This window comes from Oxyura jamaicensis, chromosome 9 (genome assembly GCF_011077185.1).
Source record: "Oxyura jamaicensis isolate SHBP4307 breed ruddy duck chromosome 9, BPBGC_Ojam_1.0, whole genome shotgun sequence".
Classification (NCBI taxonomy): domain Eukaryota; kingdom Metazoa; phylum Chordata; class Aves; order Anseriformes; family Anatidae; genus Oxyura; species Oxyura jamaicensis.
Genome location: NC_048901.1, coordinates 19,077,666 through 19,098,444, shown reverse-complemented (window position 1 = coordinate 19,098,444; position 20,779 = coordinate 19,077,666). Strand labels below are relative to the sequence as shown.

Genomic DNA, 20,779 nt, shown 5'->3' with positions numbered 1-20,779 from the left:
TGTCCAAATAGCTTGTTCTAAGGATGCCGGTCTGAGCTTCAGCCCCTTATGCTCAATATTATTCAAGGGACTACTTGCAGAAATACTATGAAGATTGCCTCTTAATTGTGACTTATTTTCCTTTCACACACAACATTACCATTTGCAAACGCTTGTGTGGTTCCTTCTTTCATTTCCCTCCACTTAACCTATAACATGCAACTAAAGTTTCATGAGATTAAAAGACTTCTGTGCACTGGTTGTTATTTGCCTTTTTGTTCTTTTCTTTAAAAGTGTTTCTCGATGAAATTCATCTTGTGAACAGGAAGATGCTTAAAGGACAGGAAGAAAAAAGTCCAAGGCTGCAACTGGAACGACAATGAGGATTATTATTTACTCTAAATATTGCTGACCCCATTTGGTCTTTTAACCAAGGCTGACCTAACTCAGTTCACTACCTCTAGGTCTCCTGCCACAGCAGTCTGCTTTTGTTTAAAATGCTCGGTGTATTTTTATTATCACATTGGTGCTGTACCCTTAAGTCCTACTGGGAAGCTTTATTTCATTACCAGCTCATTATTTCCTAACATCTGCTGACAGTGGAAACCAGTTACGTTTTGCTTAACCATAATGGATAGCAACATGAAAGGACAACTTGTTCTTTCATTGCTCCACAGCCCTCACTACAGTTGTTGAATAACTAGTATTAGGGTCAAAAGGACTAAGCATTTGATAATTTATTGGTAAAAGCTTTGGTTGACCAGTAAAATGTTTTTTGTCTATAAGCCTGTGTTACCAGCTGACACAAACGCTGTAGCCCCAATCCTCATTACTTTGCTGTAAAGCCAGCAGATTAGCACCAAAAGAGACATCTGAATCAAGACCCATTTCCATCACAGTGAAATGAGAATAAACCTATCCCATTTTATATCAGTCCAAATGAAACTAGTTAAAATTTAACCAATTCTTTATAATCACATAAATCTTCCAGGCAGCATCCTCTCCATTTCAATTTTACTTCCTCCAATATCAATTCTAAACAGCATAGCCAGATAGGTACTCTGAATAAGATAACACAATTACCTTTTATTCAGAGCTCCTCTCTGTGTGCAAGTGCCCTAGACATCTCTGGACTAAAATTATAAACTTGTATTGATGAAACAATTTACTTTAGCTTTTGTGTTCTCACTCAAGGATGGATCAAAATAATCTCTAATGGTCAGATTTCAAAAGAAGTCAGTATGAGAGCTCCTGCTGGGAACAATGGCAGTGCCTAAATGTGCAGCTCTTTTGAAAATGCAGACTGATGATATCCAACTATGTGTATCATTCAGAACAGTGTATTTTCTTCGTTTTGCCTGCCTTAAAACTACATAAGCCTGTGTTTACTAGCCTCTCTACAGCTTCCTCTACAATGTTCTGTGTTGCCTTCCAGCCAACATCCATGTAATCATTAGATGAATTACCCAAGCATTGAAATAACTATAGAACAGATGCTCCTTCTTAAAGGGAAAAAAAAAATAAAAAAGAAAAAAAAATAAAGAGAAAAAAAAAGAAGCACATTCTTACAATGATGTAATACACTTTCTTTGTGTATCTGTTATTTTTGTAAATACTACTGGAACAACAATCTTGCATTTGCTGTGCACCCTTTTTCTTCAAAAGAAGCAAAAGAAACTTTTTGAAAAGGTATTGAAATATCTGTCTCTCATGACTAAAATATCATTAATACCTAATATAGAAGAGGTGAAAATAATATGGAACATTCAGACTTTAAATAAAGAAAATATGAAGGGAAAAAAAAAAAAAAATCAAGTGCTTGGGGGGTGGGGATTTTATGATCCCATTTTCAAAGCATCTTCAGCTAGATGATTCCAAAGGAAGTGATGAGCTATAGGAACCTACACCATCCTGGACTTCCATAAGATTTGAATATTTATAATTATTATTTTTTTCTATTTTAGATTTTCATTCCTAGTCCAGTTTACAATAACCATTCTTCGTTAGAAAGCTGTTTTGGACTTACTTCGAAGATGACGACTATAACAGTACAGGGGTCTACAAAAGGCTTGCTGTGGAACGCTTACCAACAAAGCCAAGCACCTCCCCAGTCATTTCCATTCTCTGCGCCTCCTTTTGGCTGCCTTTGGGAAGTCACCCCACTTGCGATTTTTTGAAATGTTTTGTTCAAAACTTGTAATATTTAACATCTGGGAATTTCATGTTTCTCCCTTTTCTACATGATCCACGTAGAGCAGCACTCATCACAAGCAAAGAAACCTTACCTCTCTTTTTATTTCTTTTTCCATCTTTTCTTGATGGGTATACCATTAAAAACAATAAACAATGATATTAGCTGTTAAGTCTTGCTGAAATGATTTTAGATGACATGTAATTGACATTTTTAGAGGTTATGTCCTTGCTCAAGCAAAGTACTTACTGAAGCCAGTTGGTTTTTACCCCTAAAGATCACTAGGATCTGGCTGCAAGTGGCTTCCAACAATATTGTGCAATTTTGTTTCATTTTCAATTTTTGCAGAGAGCTTTTAAAAAGTCAGTTTAACAAGAAATTTCATTATCTAATGGGCCATGACTGTTCACGATAAGATTTCATTTTAAATTCAGTTCATTATGCTGTCATTAGGGAAGATATGACTTGTCTTATTGCAGCTTATCATTTACCAGGGTTGTTATGTCCATTATTAGTTTAGATTTTCAAAGTAAGAGATTCACTCAGCACCTGATTAAATACACAGCATAAGTCAAACAGGAAGACAGATTACCTTACAGCAAAAAAGCAATGAACTGAATCACAACAAATCCGGTCATTTTCTGACGCTGCACTATTTGTGCTCCAGGAACATTGTTTTATCCTTTGTGATAAAGCTCCATGTCAAATGGAAAGACAACTACTGCATTAGTCTCACCTGTTGTCATCTGAGACTGCAAATCCTTCAGGGAAGAGCCTTTCATCCTGTATCACACGCAACACACAGCGCAGTGGGAACGCAGCTCTGTTGAGCCTTTTGATGTTCTAACTCCAAAAGGTAGGCTGCAATGGCCACCTTTGTATTTCCTTACAACTTGTTCAATGCTCACTCTTTACCTTCTCTTTGCAGATCATTCACTTCTGCATTGCTTCTTTACATTTATCAGAATGCTAGAAATTATGAGGTTTTAGCTTTGGGGACTGCCTTTGTGCCTTACGTCAGCCATCGGTGTAGCCTCTGACCATGCTTTCCTGTTGAGACCGTTGCAGTATCAAGGTCAACTGCACTTCTGAGCAAGAAAACGATCCCTTAGAAAAAAATCTGGCTACTGCCACAGTGTCAAGGCAACCAATGGAGTTTCAAAAATATAAGTCTCAAGAGATCTTGAGGAGAAATTAAACTTCACTTTTTGATGCACTTTATTTAGAGCAGAGACACAGCTAGACACTGTTTACTTAGATTTATAGCTGTGCTCAAAGCACGGAAAATAAGTAACGTGAATGGACAATTTTGGAAAGATATTTCACACCTTAAAGTCTCATTTTGTCAACCGTGTCCTCCTAAAGCTGACCAATGTATATTTTGTTGTGGCTGGAAATGCAGCTCATTCACTCATCTCCTGGATGCGATTTGAAAAACCACAAGGCATTAACAGCTCTGTGATCCTTCCCTTAACTGGACAGTGAGAACAACATTTGTCCAGCTCTCCCACTCTGCTGGCAGCAAATATCTTGACAAAAAGTTAATTCATGCCAAAATGGCAATTCCATACAGCTAGATAAAGGTACTTGCAAAGTCTGATCAAAATAAAAATTAACTTCAGACAGAAAAAGTGGATTATTTTTTCAAAATACTTTAGAATTAGGTTTTTCAGCTTTTCATTTTTATGTAGAATTTTCTAATTTAAGTGGCTTTTTTAATGGTTAGAAAAAAATAAACCAAACACCCATGCAATTCAAGTATCTCACTTGCCTTTAACAAGTTGTTTCAGGTTAACCAGAGCAACCATTTTCCAAACACCACGTCTCCATTCGTTGCAAAACTAAAAAATAGCAATGATAGCTACCTTGCTTCAATCCAAATTAAGTTTTTTTCTCTTTAGTTTTCACTTTTTCAAAACACTGGAGAAAAAAAAAAAAAAAAAAAAAAAAGATTTGCCAGCTCTATTCCAAAAAAAAGGATATGGCTGAGTGCTCTGGGAACCTCTCTGGGACTCCGAAACCTGAGAAGTGCTCCAATAGACTTGTACATGTTGTAATAGGGTATGTGAACATAACATTTCAGTACAATATAGAGTTTGGATACACAGGGATGTTCTCCAGGCAGTTGTTTAAGTCTGTTGTGGCTTTTAAAGTGGGAAAGGTTGGTTGGTGTGTTTTTTTTTTTGTTTGTTTGTTTTTTTACAGGTTTTCATGTATGAGGATCTGAAGTATCAGAGCTAGACAAGAGGGAGATTTGTTCGCTGCTGAACTCTTTCAAAAAATCTGATCCACATTTCTTAGATGATAGGCTGATACTGCAGAAATATTCAGCACACCAGCAGCTTCAAATGCCATCTTGCAGGAGATGGGAGATCACATCAGTATGCGCTTTTAGATCTATTACAGCAATATCAGCAGTCCTTGATTTCTTAAAACGGTGTTATTTGTGCAGGTAGAGCAAGCTGTCACAATCTGACAGGTTTAGATTATTTCACTGGGGACAACCCACCGCAAGGCACAGGCAGTAATTTATTCATCTTCCCCTGCACGCGAGGCTCCCTGAACTGCCAGCACGCAACCCCCGAGCCCCATTCGGCGCGGAACGAGGCTGGGTTAACACAAAATTAAAAGTTACCATTTTGTGCAATCTTTACTCACAAGCCATCAATATAAAACAAAGCCCTGTTTATGGTTATAGTTTGCATTTTAAATGCCTTACTGTTTTACTGCCAGTTAAAAAAAATCTGGAGAGTTTTAAAATCTAAAAAAAGTTGTGCTTCTCTATTCCAAAAGAATCCCATGTATTATGATCATGCCACATCATTAGTGTACTCTACTTGGAGAACCAGTGGTCCAAGGCCAAGCATAAGCAAGTACTTGATGCCATTTTGTCCCTCAGTAATTACCACTTGTGCCTCCTCGCTCCCATTGGAGAGAATGATGTTCCAGGATTTTGTCTGCTAACAAAGATCTAAAATTTTCAGCACAATTTAACTCTTGTAATAGCAGGTTTCACACATATTTTCCGAAATTTAGATACTGCTAAATCATCAGAGGAAAAAAAAAAAAGGGGGGGCCGCGGGGGGGTGGGAAACACTAATAACATCAAATATATGTGCATGCTCACACCTGTGTGCACCCAGGCCAGTGCATACATGTTTGCCTAGATTTCCCCAGACCACCCGTTCCCATTTCTGTTATAAGGCATGGTGAGCAATGCAAATGTCTGCGATGCCGCTGGCCCTACCCCCGCTACCTTCACCTACTGGGGGAAAAGCTTTTATGCAGGATCTTGATCTTCAACTAAACCTTCAAACAAGCTTCGGTGATTACATTCAAAAAAAAAAAAAAATCATAGCCTTTTAAAATAACCTTTCAGAAACCTAAGTTAAAGATCTGCCTCGAGTGACTTTTCTGGTGCTCAGGAAGTGCTCTTCTCCTCCATGCCTGTGTTTGTCTCCTTCACCGTTTGCAATGAGCCTGTTTTTAATTGTTCCTGCACCACTGTGATTGCAGCTTCACTATTGCTTTGGGGTTTGGTTTTGATTTTTAGTGTGACTTACATCAGCTAGCATGGAGGAAAGAACAAGAAAGCTCCTGGGAAACCAAAAGAAATAAGCCTGGAACAACTTTTGTTGATTAATTCTATGAAGAAAATGAATAGACTTGTACTCCCAAGGATGCTTGTACTCCAGCATATAACGCAGCAAGCCAATGTCATTTCATTGTCTGGCACAAAGAGAGAAAATGGGAAAAGTTTTGCACCTACATTTAAAAATCCTTTCAGTTCAGAAATTAAAGCATTTGGCGATGAATAAAGAAAAAAAAAGTACACCTTTAAAAACAAAACCCTCAAATTAATAGCTCCAAATACAAATAAATGTGACAAATCCTTCTGCCCACATTGAAAACGTGCACTGCACCTACCTGTAGGACATACTGAATAAGGAGGAGGATGACAGGAGAAAAGGGGATTATCTCACAGTTCATCCCTTAAGTACCACCTCTGAGAAGGGAATTCTGCTCATCCCTGACCCCAGACTCCTCTGTAATACTTGGCGAGCAATCACCTCAGGCAGGACCACTCCTGCTTTCCAGCTGCCTGCACTTGAGCACTCACAGGCAGATTGCAGCTGAGATCAATTAGAGCTGTGTCTTAAATGCTAAGGAGCCTTAAAAATAATAATAAATAAATAAATAAATAAACCTCTGTGTTTCCATCTAAAAACCCTAGACTGGGTGACATTTCCTCCAGCTTTAGAATTTTAGACTTTACTTTTCTGGGCTTCAGTCCCCCGACATAAAGCACCAATGTCACCTGCTCTGAAAAGTGTTATATGGAGATAAGTTCATATATACCCATAAAAGCTTTAAAATAATATTTAAAGGACTAGAGAAATGCCAAAAGTAAACAAAGTTTTATTCAATGCAGCATCTGGATCTGTAAAAAGTCAGTTTTCACAGCCACACACTGAATGAGGGGAGCAAAAAGAAATACCGTGTAAATCCCCATCAAGCGATGTGAGTGCTAGTGCAAAGGGAGGAAGGGATAATTTAATTGAAGACCAGAGACAGTGCAAGCAAGGAGGAGTTTTGTGTGCATCATCAGTTCCCAGACTTCTCACTTGGATGTTGGACTTTTCATAATTAAAATGAAATGTTTTGCTTTTAGAATTAAAAAGTTATTTCAATCCAGCTGACCAGACAAAACCAACCTGAGAGTACAAATACTGTATTTTGCATGTCAGAGCAATCCAGCTACTGTGGCTATGATTTATCACCAGTTTCTATGGAGATGATTTGTCTGAAAATTGAGGTTTTCTACTTAGGAAAACGCTTGTTTTATTGGGAACAATAACAAAAGACTGAATCCATCAGGGGCCATTTGGAGGAGTTTAAACCTTTAATTTCAACCTGTGATGGTTCTTCAGAAGAAAAATAAAATAAATAAAAAAATGCTTAAAATGCTTAGGCCATGGTCAATAGTTCTTTAACTGAACATAAAAGAAATTCTGCGGCTGATTCTTGGTTACATTTGCAGGGCAGGAAGATGATGTGACAGTGAAATAGTGGATGCACCCTGGTTCTTCCTGTGCTTCACTCAGGGGAACACTCAGCAAGTCATGACATATGGTTTCCTCCACAGGTCAGACCACTTGCACTCGGAGTACATTTCCAAGTTCTGTGCTGAATACAAATTAGAGCAGAGACTTCCAGCCAGGCTTACAGAGTCACATACCCTAAACCAGTCACATAACTTCTAGGTGCCCTTGCTGCTTGTGTGCTTTCAACATTTGATTTCTCTCTGCAAAAGTTTACTGAAGATGTGCTCCCGTATGCTTATAGCCCCAAACTGCTTACTTCTCTCTCCTGATCTCCCACCAAATGTTACTGACTGTGCATCAGATACAGCCTTTTCTTTTAGTAGAACCATCCAGAAAAGAACAGGAAGATCCCTCACATCTGACATTTAATCGGATGTAAAAGCCACCAGGAAAACCGACGCATTTCTGCTGTTGCAGGGGGATGTTGCTTTGTCCCTGCACCACCCCAGCTCCACACGGTTAGACGCTTTCACTTCGTATCTGTGGCACTCTGAAGCCAGCTGAGCCCAATCCTTACAGGATGATCTGTCACCGCGTGTCAGGCCAGCACAGAACTGTGTGGGGAAAAAGCACGAATCCCCTTACCATCTCCCAGGAAACGTAAGCCTTCTACCGTCCTCTGAAAACAGAGTTGGAGTTACAGGTGGGCAACGAGGATAAAAGGAAACTTAAGGCACTGGAAAGACAAAAGAGTATCTGAAGAAAGATAAAAACACAGATCAGCTATACAGATAAAGATCGGTTATTTTGCAGCCTAGATATGTTTAATCTGACTATCACAAGGTACAATAAATGCAGAATTTCATTGTGTCTCATTTGCAGACCCGCTCTTCTGAGTGCAAAAACACTTCAAAAGCAACTCATACATCTTGAAAGCCTGAAGCCTGAATGGCTTCTTGCCAAGATAAAGGTAGCTAAATGTCATATGATTTATTACCTTGAAGGAGTAGCTTTTGCCTGCCACACTCATCACATTAAATGATATCTAGTGTTGTTGATTCCACAGAGTGTTTCCATAGCACGTGGGACCATTACACAACATCTGACTGAGGATGAGAACAACTGGGAGTTAATTATTTCACGAGATACACTGATTTCACATCACTGTCTTGTTTTCAAAACAAGAGACTTGACTGAAACTACTCCTGACTAACACGTACTCAGGAAACTGCCTTCCTACCAGTCTGCTTGGTGAACGTAAACAGGCAGGAACTAGTGGACACAGATGAAGCTTATTTCCCACCACCTCGCAAAGGCCACCCCAAAGCTCGCCACTGCCCATTTTCCCTAAAGCAGGGGGAGAAGAGTTGTGAGATCAGGACAGTTACGTCCAGGTTGTGTGGAGCAGCTCTCTTGTGCTCCCTCTAGCCCTCTGTATTTGCAAAAGGCTCCTTTTGCCAAAGCTCTCGTTTGACTTTTGTTTTCAGTGAAATGGCTTAGCCCAGACAAAAGCGAACTACCCATTAAAGCTGTTTATTTTGGTGGTTGTATTTTCTCTTTCCCTGAGACACAAACACATGAGTGTTTCTACATCTTAAGGTGCTTGGTTTTGCCCCCTGGGTTGGCATTGACTTCTTGCTCCAACCACACCACACTCTGCTGTGTTTTCCCCACTACACTTGTGCCGAGAGCTCAAGCTGCCTCACCATAAACAGCAGAGAGCTTTACCTGTAGCCATATCACTCTAATGAGCAAATCTCTTTGGAAAAGGCAACAGCATGTCTATGCGTGTCGTTCTCTTTTCTAAATCAATTTGTGTCCCTATCCTGGGGTCCAAAAATCCATTCATCTTTGTTATTGCAGCAGGGAAAGAGATGCTTTAAGATACCTCCCATGGAACAGACGTCACAAGCTCAGGACCATTCTCCCAATGATCTAGGATGCCCGACGTCCAAACCACAAGACACTGTTTGTCCCCTCTGACTGAGTACATTTGGATCAGAACTGTATTATTCCTTTTATTACGTCAATTTATTTTCTCTCCTCTCCTCATAATCCTAAATACTGTAATGTCACTTAACTTCTTAAACAAAGCTACATGGTCACTGCTTCATCCAGCCAACTGGCAACAGATCCCCAGAACTGGTGCCGTAGGGGCCATACAGTATGTGGGCCATAAAGTAGCCTTTGGGTCCTCTTCACATTTTATTGCTCAAATTTGTGATCACCTTTAACCAAAGTTCCAGAGACCTGGAATTTTATTTTCCACTGGAAGAAAAGTAAACTATTTCTGAGAATTATTGTTCTTCATTGCAGAGAATAATTTGCACCAGGAACGTGAAGAAGTGCAAGAATTACAACTGAGCAAAGTGCAAGCCACAACTGATACGAAGAAACTGGACAATGCAGCAGGGAGTTCTTTCTAAAATGCACTGCCTTGTAAAAGCAAGTCCTATTTCTAGTTCTTCAGAAAGCACACAAATTGATTGGTAACATTTTACTTCAGCTGAATGTCCTTTCTATCTCCTGCTCTACAGCTATTTTAAGAGCAGCCTTGCTGTGAGTGTCAGATTTTCTGTACCACGCCTACCATACCAGTATTTCAATTATCATGTTCCATAGGACATCGGCAGCGAGCAAGTTTAAGCAGCTTTTTCCAGCACCATTCTGTGGGCGCACGCAGGCACAAACCGCGATGACATCTAATTCATTCACACTGTTGTTGTGTGCGGCGAGAAACAAAACTCAAGAGGACTCGACATGGGAAGCGAACATTTTAATTGTAATCTGTACCCCTCCAAAGAACTGAATGTTCTTAATATAAATACAGCTCTCAAAGAGAATGGCCATATTGCTATTATATTCAGCGCTAAAAATCTAACTGCCACTGGCACATTATGGCTTACTATTTAAATCCACTCTGTTCAGAAACCTCTTCCTTCCTCATCTGCCTCATTTATCATTGAGTTGCTCTCCCTTCCTTTGCCGAAATGTTTCTTGAATATGATCTTCCAAACACCAGGATGGGGGGCATCCAAACAGTAAGTGTCTGGTAACAAGTTCCTTCCTGCATTAATTGTACTCACATTAGCTCATGCTTATTTGCAAGATACATCATATGCTCAATTTGTGATCCCCCTGGTATATTAAACCTGACCTTTTAAATGACATCTTTTATTACAAGATACTTTGCACATGGTGCACAGTGTTCCCTGTGCAACAAAAAGAAATATGATTTAAAAGCTGACAATTTTCCACTGCAAGACTTTTTGGTCATAGGCAAAATCTGAAATTACGGAGCTGTTAAAAGAATCATCTGCCTTTTTCCACGTGCTGCAAGTCCATGAACTGTCCTGTCAACAGAGAAACGTGAACGGACAATGAACATCCCATTGCCCCACTGCATGTTGAGGGCAGTCATTGTTCTCTAGGATCAGATACTGATGAACTTCTCACCTCACTGCCCAGAATATTCCCAGCACTGCAGATTTGGGCCAGTCTTTGTCCATATTCACACATGTACAAGATCTTTGCAAGGGTATGCTCACTGGAAAGTCTTTCCATAAAAGAAGGATACAAAAAAAATAAAATAAAAGAGCAAATCCACAGGAAATAGAGGCGAATGTAATAACACCGAAACCATCAACTCTGAGGCTAGCAAAACAAAGCAAACGTGTTTGATTGCATTAACAAGAAGAACAGAGTTTAAAGCCACAGGTAGCTGCATTAAAAAATAAAAGATACCGTATCAATTTCTAAGAAGCTGTGTCTATCACTTCTATTATGTTCTTGTGACTAATAAAAGTAATACAAAAAGGAACAAGATGTAGAGCACTAGCATAATTCCATGGAGGTAAGGGAAAGGAAGTACTCGGATAATTTAATAATGCAGCTGTAAAATATCGGGGCCTGAGTCTGCAAAGGCATACCAGGCTCACAGTGATGGGAAAGAGAGAAGTCAGCAGGGCATTTCAAAGAGGGGAGGGAGGGACATCTTCCTTCCACAGCAGTGCTTCTTGGTTCAATGGGATGCCACACTCTAAACTAAATTACTATTTGTGATACACAGTAGGAAACATTTCCCATATAAACAATTTTGCAGAGATAAATCTGCCAAAATGTGGCACACCACTTTGTATTTTTAGCTAGGGATAAAATGGTTCCCTGGAAACTCAATACCAGTTTAGTACGTTTAAATAAAGGAAAAAAAAAAAAAAAATGAGTTATTTTGCGGCTGCTGAACTGCGTTACTTTTAGGTGATGCACATGTTTGAAGCCTGTTTTGCACACAGCCTCCCTGCTTGTCAGAGGAGACCAGCAACAGCAAAGAGGGAACCATGAACTACAAGGCACTGGGGCTGTGGGTTTTAGGAAGTTACTCCAAACAAGATGCTCTCACTCAGGACCAAAGTTGCGATGGAAGCACAAAACAGAGCAACTCCATCTCCACTCTGCCAAGTGCCATCACACCCAGGGCTCAGGGGGACAGAAAACATTTGGGCAGGGGCTGGATTGCTAAGACATGCCTGCTCGAGAGGTGAAGGAAGAAAGGAGGAGCATTATCACTAGGCAAATGAGTTTCCTTTCCTAACTGGGCACTGATTCAGCCAGCAACCCTTTTTTCCTTTCCCTAAAGCAAGCAATAAAAATAAAAAAAATAAAAATAAATAAATAAATAAATAAGGCTAGGAGGGCTTCAAACTTAGGTGTTTTCACATAAACAAACAGCAGGTCCGTGGGATAAGGAAAAGGGGGAAGAAATGAAAGGAGAGAGGATCAAAGCATCAAAGGGAGGGCCTAAGTGCATGCTAATGTTAAAAAGAGGTCTTTTAGGGGCTAAAATTTCTGAGTCACCCAGGGCTGATGCCCTCAGTTCATGCAGGTGAAGACATCACTCGGAATGACAAGCACACACGCAGAAGATTAAGCTCTCCGTAATGATGCAGACTTTTTCCTTCCTTCAATTTCGCTGTTCATAAGGATCATTTTCCATTGCTTACTCAGAAAACAGTTCAGAAATTATGTATAATAAATATTTCCTTAAATTGAGCTGGCAGAATCTATTTCTTCCTTTAAAATATATTGTTCCCAGTTTACTTATTACTCTGTGCTGGGGCTTGCCTGTTACAGAGAAATATTGCTTGAGGGCCCACTCCTCATTTAAACAAATGCTATTAAAGCAGAGAGTGAAGATACGAAGGAAACTACCGAAAGGCTTCCATGGCTGCACTAAATCAAAGCTAATGGCTCGAGATAAAGTAGGTGCAGTTGTTCTTCTGTTCTTTGTCAGTATTAATATTTTAAGTTACAGTTCCTGACTAGACTCTCTCTGCTTTTATACCCACTTCATTTGGGCCAGAAATTCTACGAGGCTTCTCCTCACGCACAGCTCATGCTTTTATTCCTTGCTTTTGGCCATTGCTGCCAACCAATCTCTGCTTCCTGACATTTACCAACCTGGAGCAGCGCTTACCTGACGTTCTGTTTTTCATCTGAATGCCACATTGATCACAAGCAACCACTGGGCCCATTGCAACCACAGCTTACCTGGAATATTCAGCCTGGTAAACTAATTAGGGCATCATGGAGTGTTAATGCCTCGCTTCACAGAGAGTAATAATGTAAGGAGTGAAGGGTATTCAGGAGCCTTTGCTGTTGAACTACAAATTATTTCCTGACCTTTAATTATTTTTTTTTTTGCCTTGCAACAAGTGCAGTTTCCACCTCCACAGCCCACATCTTTCTCTTGAATGCACCCAGAATTAAGGATTGATATGACTCCCACTCTCTTAAACTACAAAAATCTCTGCAGAGTATTCTTTCCTGAAAGCATTAGATGGCCCTTTTGGCTCTTTCTGAACAAAGGATTTCTCAGAGACCACAGAAATTTTTCCCCATATATTATAGTGCTTCAACCATTTCCAATAATGCAATTAGATCTGGGTGAGTTTTTTTTTTTTTTTTTTTTTTTTTTTTCAGAAAGCAGTAAAACCATTAGAGACTGCAGCTTTAGGGACACAGAACTACTCATAAATTCAGTTCCAGTTTAGGGAATTGATTCTGCCAAATTAAAAGCAGGGAGACATCTTTAGAAAAGTCTGAGCACTAATATATTTAATTTGACAGGCACCAAAGTGACCCATTTTGGCAGACATCACAAAGCAGTTTCCCATGGCTAGAACCTCTTGATTTTGGTTGGAGAAGGGATGAGTGGAGAAGAAAGGGCATGGATTCAGGAAAATGCCTCCTGTGTGGCTGAAAACTAGCAGCTTCACTAGTGGCTTAAGTGTGGGAAGCAGACAAATCAAGACGGTTTAAGAAAGGCTGGGAAAAATAGAGAAGTGTTTAGAGAGAGAGGGGTTTGTTTTGTTTTCCTTTGACAAATGATTTTAAGTACTTAATGCTTATAAAGAAGAAGTTTCAAACACCAAGATGAATTGTTTACAGAAGAGACTAAGCGAGCGTGTATGGACAAAATCAGAGAACAAGGCACAGAGAAAAATCCAACTATTAAAAGACATGAAGAACAACATGAAATCACTTTAAAGTAATGTTAGGAGGAGGAACAACAAAGAAAAAGAATTTGTCAACCACAAACAGAGGAAAACTATTTACAGAGGGGAGCCCCATCATTCCAGGGGCTTTTCTGAAACAAGCTTTACTTAAAATGCCACCTTGCAAGTAAATGGTCAGCACAACCAGTGCACTTGAGAAAAGAGCAAACTTTCAGACAGACAGGGTCTGAGGAACATTAGCTGAGGGTGCTGAAAGAGCTGGCTCAATCAATCGAAGAACTATTAGCATTCATCTTTGTGATCCTAAAGAGGAGGAGTAAGCTACGGCAAGACTGAAAAAAGATCAGCATAGTGCAGTTCTTTAAAGAGAGAAAAAAGGGCTAGCTGGGAGATTTATAAATCAATCAGATTAAGTCCAGTTCCTGCAGAAACAAATCAAACCATTTGTCAGAATCAGGACGATAACAAGGAGATGAGATGCAGTTGGTGGTAGATTTGTTAAGAGTAAAGCATGCCAAAGAGATATATTTTATTTCTACAGCAGGTAACAAACCTTCTGGAGGTAAGGGATGGTAGATACCATCGATCTCAGACAAAGTAAGGTTTTCAACACTGTTTTACTCACCAGCCTCAGGAACAAGCTAGGGAAAAACCTTGTTAAAACTTTTTTCATGCAATAGGGAAGCAGGTGGTGATGGGGGGACTGTATCCAAAGAGTGGTCATGCACGGGACGTTCTCAATATGTAAGGACATAATGATGGGTGCTGCAGGGTCTGTCCCAGGTCTCATCTTGTTCAATATTTTCATTAATTAACAAGGTGACAGAATTGGGAATAAGCTATTAAATTTTCAGGTGAGATGATATTTGGACAACTGCAGTCATACTGAGTGACATGCTCAGAACCCAAAATGATTGTAAGAAATGGAGAAAACAATCTGGACATCCGGCATTCAACCACGAGAAGTACACTCTTCCTAAGCTTAGGTGGAATTTACCAACTGCTGAATGCACTTCTGAAACTCCTTAAAGAAATGAAGTGAATCTGAGGGTTGTGGACTACTAGCTGAAGATGGGCAATGAAAAAGGCAAGTGCCTTGTTGGAAGAGTTTAACAGGAGAATGCATTACAGACTGGACCCCACGTAATCCTTCCTCTCAGTACCTTGCTTGGCATTAATAAGGTCTCAGCTAGGGCACTGCGTCCAGAAGTTTGGTACCTCACCAAAGGTTAGAGGTACTAACCTCTAACCCCACTGGAAGAAGAGCCTGTGCTGTGGTGGATAGATCCAGAGGTAACAGGTTTAAATCACAGCAAAGCAGGTTCACGTTGAATGTTAAGAAGCTCTCCAGTGGGAAAAACAAAATACTGAAATAGGCTGCCAGGAGAATTGTAGTCTTATCACTGGATATCGTTAAGGCTGTTAGACAAACTCTGTAAGAAGTAGCACTGATGGAGCTGATTGGCTTTAGGACACAGGCCATGAACTAGCTGACCTTCTGAGCCACCTTCCAGATTCATTTGCCAAAAACTCCGAATCCAGTAGGTTTTCTGTCTGAACACGTATGCAATGAGAAGAGGAAAGCAGAGCCACACTTGCATCCTCTGAGCTGCGTGCTGCAGGTGATGCAGAAGCACAGGGGCAGAGCAGGGGCTCCAGCTCGGGGCTGCTCCCCCTTCTTTAACTCACGGGCTGTCATTTTGGGCAGGTCAGGTTGTTCTTCACTCCTTTCTGCATTTAAATAATCAAATCTCCTATTAATAGAACTAATAAAAAGGTAATTTTTTTTTCAGAAGCTCCTAGATGAGACCATAACACATTGGGTTTCCTTTTGGTTGCCATCTCCCGGTATTAGGAAGTGCATACAAAATTTATGCCTAAAGCCTTGGGGTGCTATCTGAAGGAACTATTCACAATAGGTCAGGATGTCTCAGTATCAGGCCTGTTAACCAAGCAGCACCTCCTCTCAACGTCATGAGCACTATGTTCATTTCATGTCCCATGCAGAGTTTGGAAATAAGGGTCCCTCGCCGTGTCTGTGAGAGGACATCACCTTCCCCTGCTCTCAGCGGCTGCTATCTAAAAGGCTGTAAAAAACCCTCAAGAAAAAAAAAAAAAAAAAAAAAATCCTCAAGATTTGTTTTTAGCACAGGAAAAGAATAAAACAGCATTGACCTGGGAGCAAATCATTTCTCTTTCTCCCTTTGCTCAGTACCAATCACTTCTCCACATCTGTTGTCGCTGTGGCTCCCATTGCAGCGATCCTCAGCTCCCTCTCAAGTGGCTGCTACAGCCCAAGGACGACTTGTCTTCTGGGAGGGTTTGTTGTTACTCCAAACTGACAGAAAATGAATGGGCTGACTGAAAACGAATGCCAGCAAAGGGCTGTTGGAAAACAGCAAAAGAATTTTCAAGAATTTAGAAAATTTGATAAAGCCAAGAGTCCAGATACAACCCAATGCTCACGTTTAGAAGCACAAACTCAGCATGGGGCCTGAGCTACTAAGTGAAGCACACATAGGGCAAACAAATTATTCAGTTCTGTCAGGTTTTGAAAGCAACTAAGAACTGCCTAACACTTTATTCTGAGTCTTATTATTCCAAGTCCAGTGTAAATCACTGGAGCAGTAGAGCAGCATACTAATCCTCCCTTTTGGACGTACACAGATCAACTCCTGAAAGCAAAGTCAATGGCATAGATTTATCACAGGGATACACACTATCCTGTGGCATAATCAGGAGCTAAGGGGAATCAGCTTCACGTACAGCCCTGTCCTTGCTGGAGACACCAGGCTCCCATCCTTACAAACACCCTCTCTCACATGGATGATACCACTTTTCTCCTCCAAGGAAAATTTTTGTCTTTTACTTCAAAGTATTTAGGCTTTGCTCTCTGCAAGCAGTGCTAGAGCAGTGCTGTCCCGGTTGGTGTGCCTGTAAAATACGTTTTTAGCATGTGTCCAAACCAACCTGAGCTTTGAGGCAGAGACAAACAGAGCAGCTTCTCTGTGGATCCAAATTTTACATAAGAATGATTAAGCTGAAGGAATGAATCCTTTCCGAGCTGACAGGTATCTGTGGTTATTAACAGAGATTTCCAACATCCAACCTTGCAATATCCAAGTCCCAATTTAAGCACGTTTGGCTCTACCAAGATATGAAAAATGTCTAGACAAGTTTTCAATAGCTGCAGTTCTATCACATCTAACTCAAACACGGACCACACAGTTTTCTACGTAAGCAAGAGCTCCAGCACTAGCCCACACTTTAATTCTGCCCCAACAGCCAAGAGCTCTTCTCAATGCTGCTGTTCCAGTTATCTCTCAGTCACAGACAATTTAACAGGGCATGCCTACTGAAACCAACAATAAACCCAAACATAGTCGAATAAAACAGCTGTGTGCATGTTATATCTTGACACTGCCCAGAGTTAAAGAGTTTATTTTTCACAGCCCCCTGTCTCTGAAATCAGGCCACCGGGCTCAGCTGCGCACCACGAACCTTCGCTGTCTCAACTACCAGAGGCTCTCCTTGATTTACTGCTAGAGGCTCAAGGATCTGAAGCACAAAACTTCACTTGCTGCCACAGCAAAACTCAAAGTGTCAGGGAGCAAATAATATGACCAATGGCAGCAAAATTACATTGTATCTGTGATTTGCTGTGCAAAGCAGTAGCTCTAACCAAGCATGAACACTCTTATTTTCCTTTATGGTCTAATCCATACATTCTTGCACACGAACACCACCTCAGTAACTAAAAGGTATTTGAAAACAATGACAGCATATTTGGATCCAAATGTAGAAATCTCTTATTTTATCGAAGTCTCCAGCTTGGGAATTCAGTTGTGAGAAAAAGCTTTTAAGAGAAGTGATTGCTCCTGACAATAAAGCTACAATGAACACTATTGTCCTGCCTTCTGTTGCCAACTGGAAGACCAGCTCAAAAGGCAGAAAATGCAGGGCTTCAGAAGCCAGTGCCTCTGAAATGATTCCACGTTCGGCGTAGTCACATTGATGATCTTCACACGCGTTTGAAAGAGCCCAAGACAGAAATCATGTGAGAAAACCCAGGACAATAAGAAACATCAAAAGTTGTCCTACAGATTTTAAAGAAACCAAAAGAATACTCCCTGCCACCCACCAGGTCAGGTTGCCCAGGGCCTTGAACACCTCCAGGGATGGGGCATCCACAGCTCCCCTGGGCAACCTGTGCCAGTGCCTCACCTCCTTCTGAGTGAAAATCTCTGTGTTGGAAAAGAAATTCAAGCTTACGAGTTAAATTCTTACATCCCTAAATTTAGATGGGGTAGAGAAATTAATATTCACTGAAAATCTGGCCACGAGGTGTGGAGATAATCGGCCTCTGTAGAGAGCACCGTATGCTCAACCTAACAAGCTGCATCTCCTTTTCAGGATCTTTGACTTACCACCGAAAGCAGAATTAAGCAAGGTGCAGCAGAGCATGGGGCACACAGCACAGTACATACCTGCAGCCCCCAAGCCAGCCTGCAGTTTAAACAAGCACCATTTTAGGTCCCAGGAATGCCTGATCAGACAGGTCTGCCTCCTCTCCGGGTGGGTTTCTTACAAAGAGCCCAAACCAGTGCTAAATAAAGCACGCTTGCAGCTGTGAGCTCTTTCCTCAGCACAGCAAGCAGGGTGAGGGAGGCTCCATGAATTTCACAATACCTTTCTATGCAAAATGCGGAGCTTGTATGCATGGACCCTCTCTGCTTTGAATGTTTCTTTCTCCTCCACAGCACGATTCCAAGAGGCCTCTCGGTGGCCTTTCCAAGCCTTAATATCAACACAGCAGTTATCTTGTTACACCTGAAGGATAATGCTATAATAGGGACTTGGGCTTAAAGGAAATTAAATGCAAGTCTTATGTGTGCAGAAGAGACAGGCTTTTGTTTGGTAAGATGCACGCTGCACTTAGCATTGTTAGTGAGCAATTACTTCAGAGGCTTCAGCAGCCTCGTTTATCCTTGGATGACACAACTCGGGCTTAGTGCTCAGTGCTAGGCTTACATTTAATAGCAGGATTTTCACTTCTTCATTCCAAGCTTTTGCCAGTGCTGAAGGCGAGAAGCCCCGTGAACTTCCCTGGGTGAAGAGATGCCACGGCGTGCTCCTTCCCCTGGGGCATTTACAAGTGCCAAATCCCAGAAAAACTACAACCAAGATGTAGTTATCCCTCGTTACCAAACTGGCCTCATTTAGACCAGAATGATCCCACAACAAGCATCTTGCTCTCCATACTGAGAGGCGTGTTTTCAGGTCTCTCTCTTGCAGACGTCTCGTGCAGTCTGGGGCCAGTCATTCAGGATGATAAGCACATGCAGCCCATCCATAAAAACAACAAGAATTATACCTTTTCCCCAGGAGATGTATCCTCCTAAGATACTCCAAATTATGAGCTGATCTGGTGACCTAAGAAGGGTCCCAGTCAACCAGAAGAATTTCATTTGTAACACTGATTGGGGGCCAATTACAGTGAAGCATTAAAAAGCAAGAATTATTACCTTGTAGTTATGCTTTTCTCTCTGTAAATATCTCTACTATCTATGAGATTTGTTACACGGGAAATCATTCCCCTCCCTTTCTTACTCTGAGACGCAATTATCTTCTGATATTAAGATCACGTCAGCGCACACTCCTGCCCTGCTCCTCTCCTTGCTCCCCAGAGCGTGGCACCTATAAACAGCTATTTCCTTGTCACTGTGGCATCCCAGATAAGAGCTATTTTAAATGCTGAAGGCTTCAGCTTACTCTCAAGCAAAGGTTTCTGCGCCAACACGAGCGAGTTAGCCAGACTGCTCGAATCCCCTATTCCCATCTCATGAGACCTGTGTGTCTTTTATCATTTCAGAAGTGCCAATCCAACGCACCTAAAGCTGGCAGGCACCTGCGCCGCTGCCTGCTGGCATCCCCCTCCCAAGGGAGCCACCTGGAACAGCGTCCGGAGGCAGGCAGGGTTTAACAGAGCATCCCTGGTGAAGGGCCGTGTACTTCGGGTGACGTTTGGCCCTCGGAGTTTCCAGCTTCACACTGACAGCTCAGCTTGATTTATTTTGCTCTCCTCCTGGTCATGAGCACTTGTGTGGTTTCCCCAGCAAAGGAGCGCCTGGCCTTTGGTTTTACCAGGGACCTGAAATTCAGCGCTTGCCCTGGCTGCTCAGCTCTGTCACCAAAGTACTGGGAGAATGTTACCCTTCTCCAATGATCCCGCAAGCAGAATCCTAGCCAGGGTCTCGGCAGTAGAAAAGCTACAATTTGATTAATGCTAAGCATGGGGTGGTTATGGAAGGAGCGCTTCTTGTAAAGAAAATCAGCTCTTTCTTGACAGTAAATGAATGCTAATGCTCTCTCCCTATTAAGGCAGACTACCTCTTTAAAACTTTTATGTCTTCTATATATCATGCTTTTGGAAGAAAGTTTTGCTATTTAAATAGCTGCCAGAGTGTTACAGGCTTATATGATTCCAATTTTCAGTACTTCATAAATCACCAGACCTAAGATGCATGGGACAGCTGAGGCTTTAAATTGACGTCCTGTCTTTTTATGGACATTAAAATGCTTGAACTCATGACATATTTACACAGAAGTATCCCTGCTGCCTCGGCCAAATTGTTCCTGAAGTATAAAGTACTTTACATGAGTGAACATAATGACGACAACCTGCGGATTTGTCCATTAAGTTACCGAAGTGTCACAGCCAGGCCAGAGGGGTCAGCTTAGGATCAGGAGAGAGCTCTGCAGCGCCTGTTGCTGCCACATGAAAACGGTGGAAGTGGGCAAACCATCCTTTAAATAAGAACCACACTCAGGAAACCCACGGGCAGAGGTGACCTTGGAGTTAGAGTAAAATACGTCCATCTTCATGTAAACAAGAGCTTGAAGAAGGCGGGGGCATCCTATGGCCCAAATCAACACGCGTTGGCTTGGCACTGTTGAAGTCACTAAATTCAGGCATGCCAGAAACATCCAAGAGCCTGTATCAAGCCTCTCTCTCAGCTCCCTCAAGTAGACGGAAAAAATCTCACCCC

The 20,779-nt window shown here is 41.3% G+C and overlaps 2 long non-coding RNA genes across 3 annotated transcripts in view; both read right to left on the bottom strand.

The window, feature by feature from the left end:
- The window catches only part of LOC118171620, a 100,022-nt gene extending 81,722 nt beyond the window's left edge, over positions 1–18,300 (bottom strand). For both annotated transcript variants that reach the window (XR_004753282.1, XR_004753281.1), the window contains exon 1: positions 18,218–18,300. This is a non-coding gene — a long non-coding RNA (uncharacterized LOC118171620). The remainder of the gene's footprint in view (positions 1–18,217) is intronic.
- LOC118171622 lies at positions 4,199–6,241 on the bottom strand. The gene is made up of 3 exons (XR_004753284.1): positions 6,098–6,241; positions 5,077–5,130; positions 4,199–4,778 (listed from the first exon to the last, which is right to left on the bottom strand). It is a non-coding gene; the product is annotated as an uncharacterized LOC118171622 (long non-coding RNA).
- Positions 18,301–20,779: the final 2,479 nt, after the last annotated feature.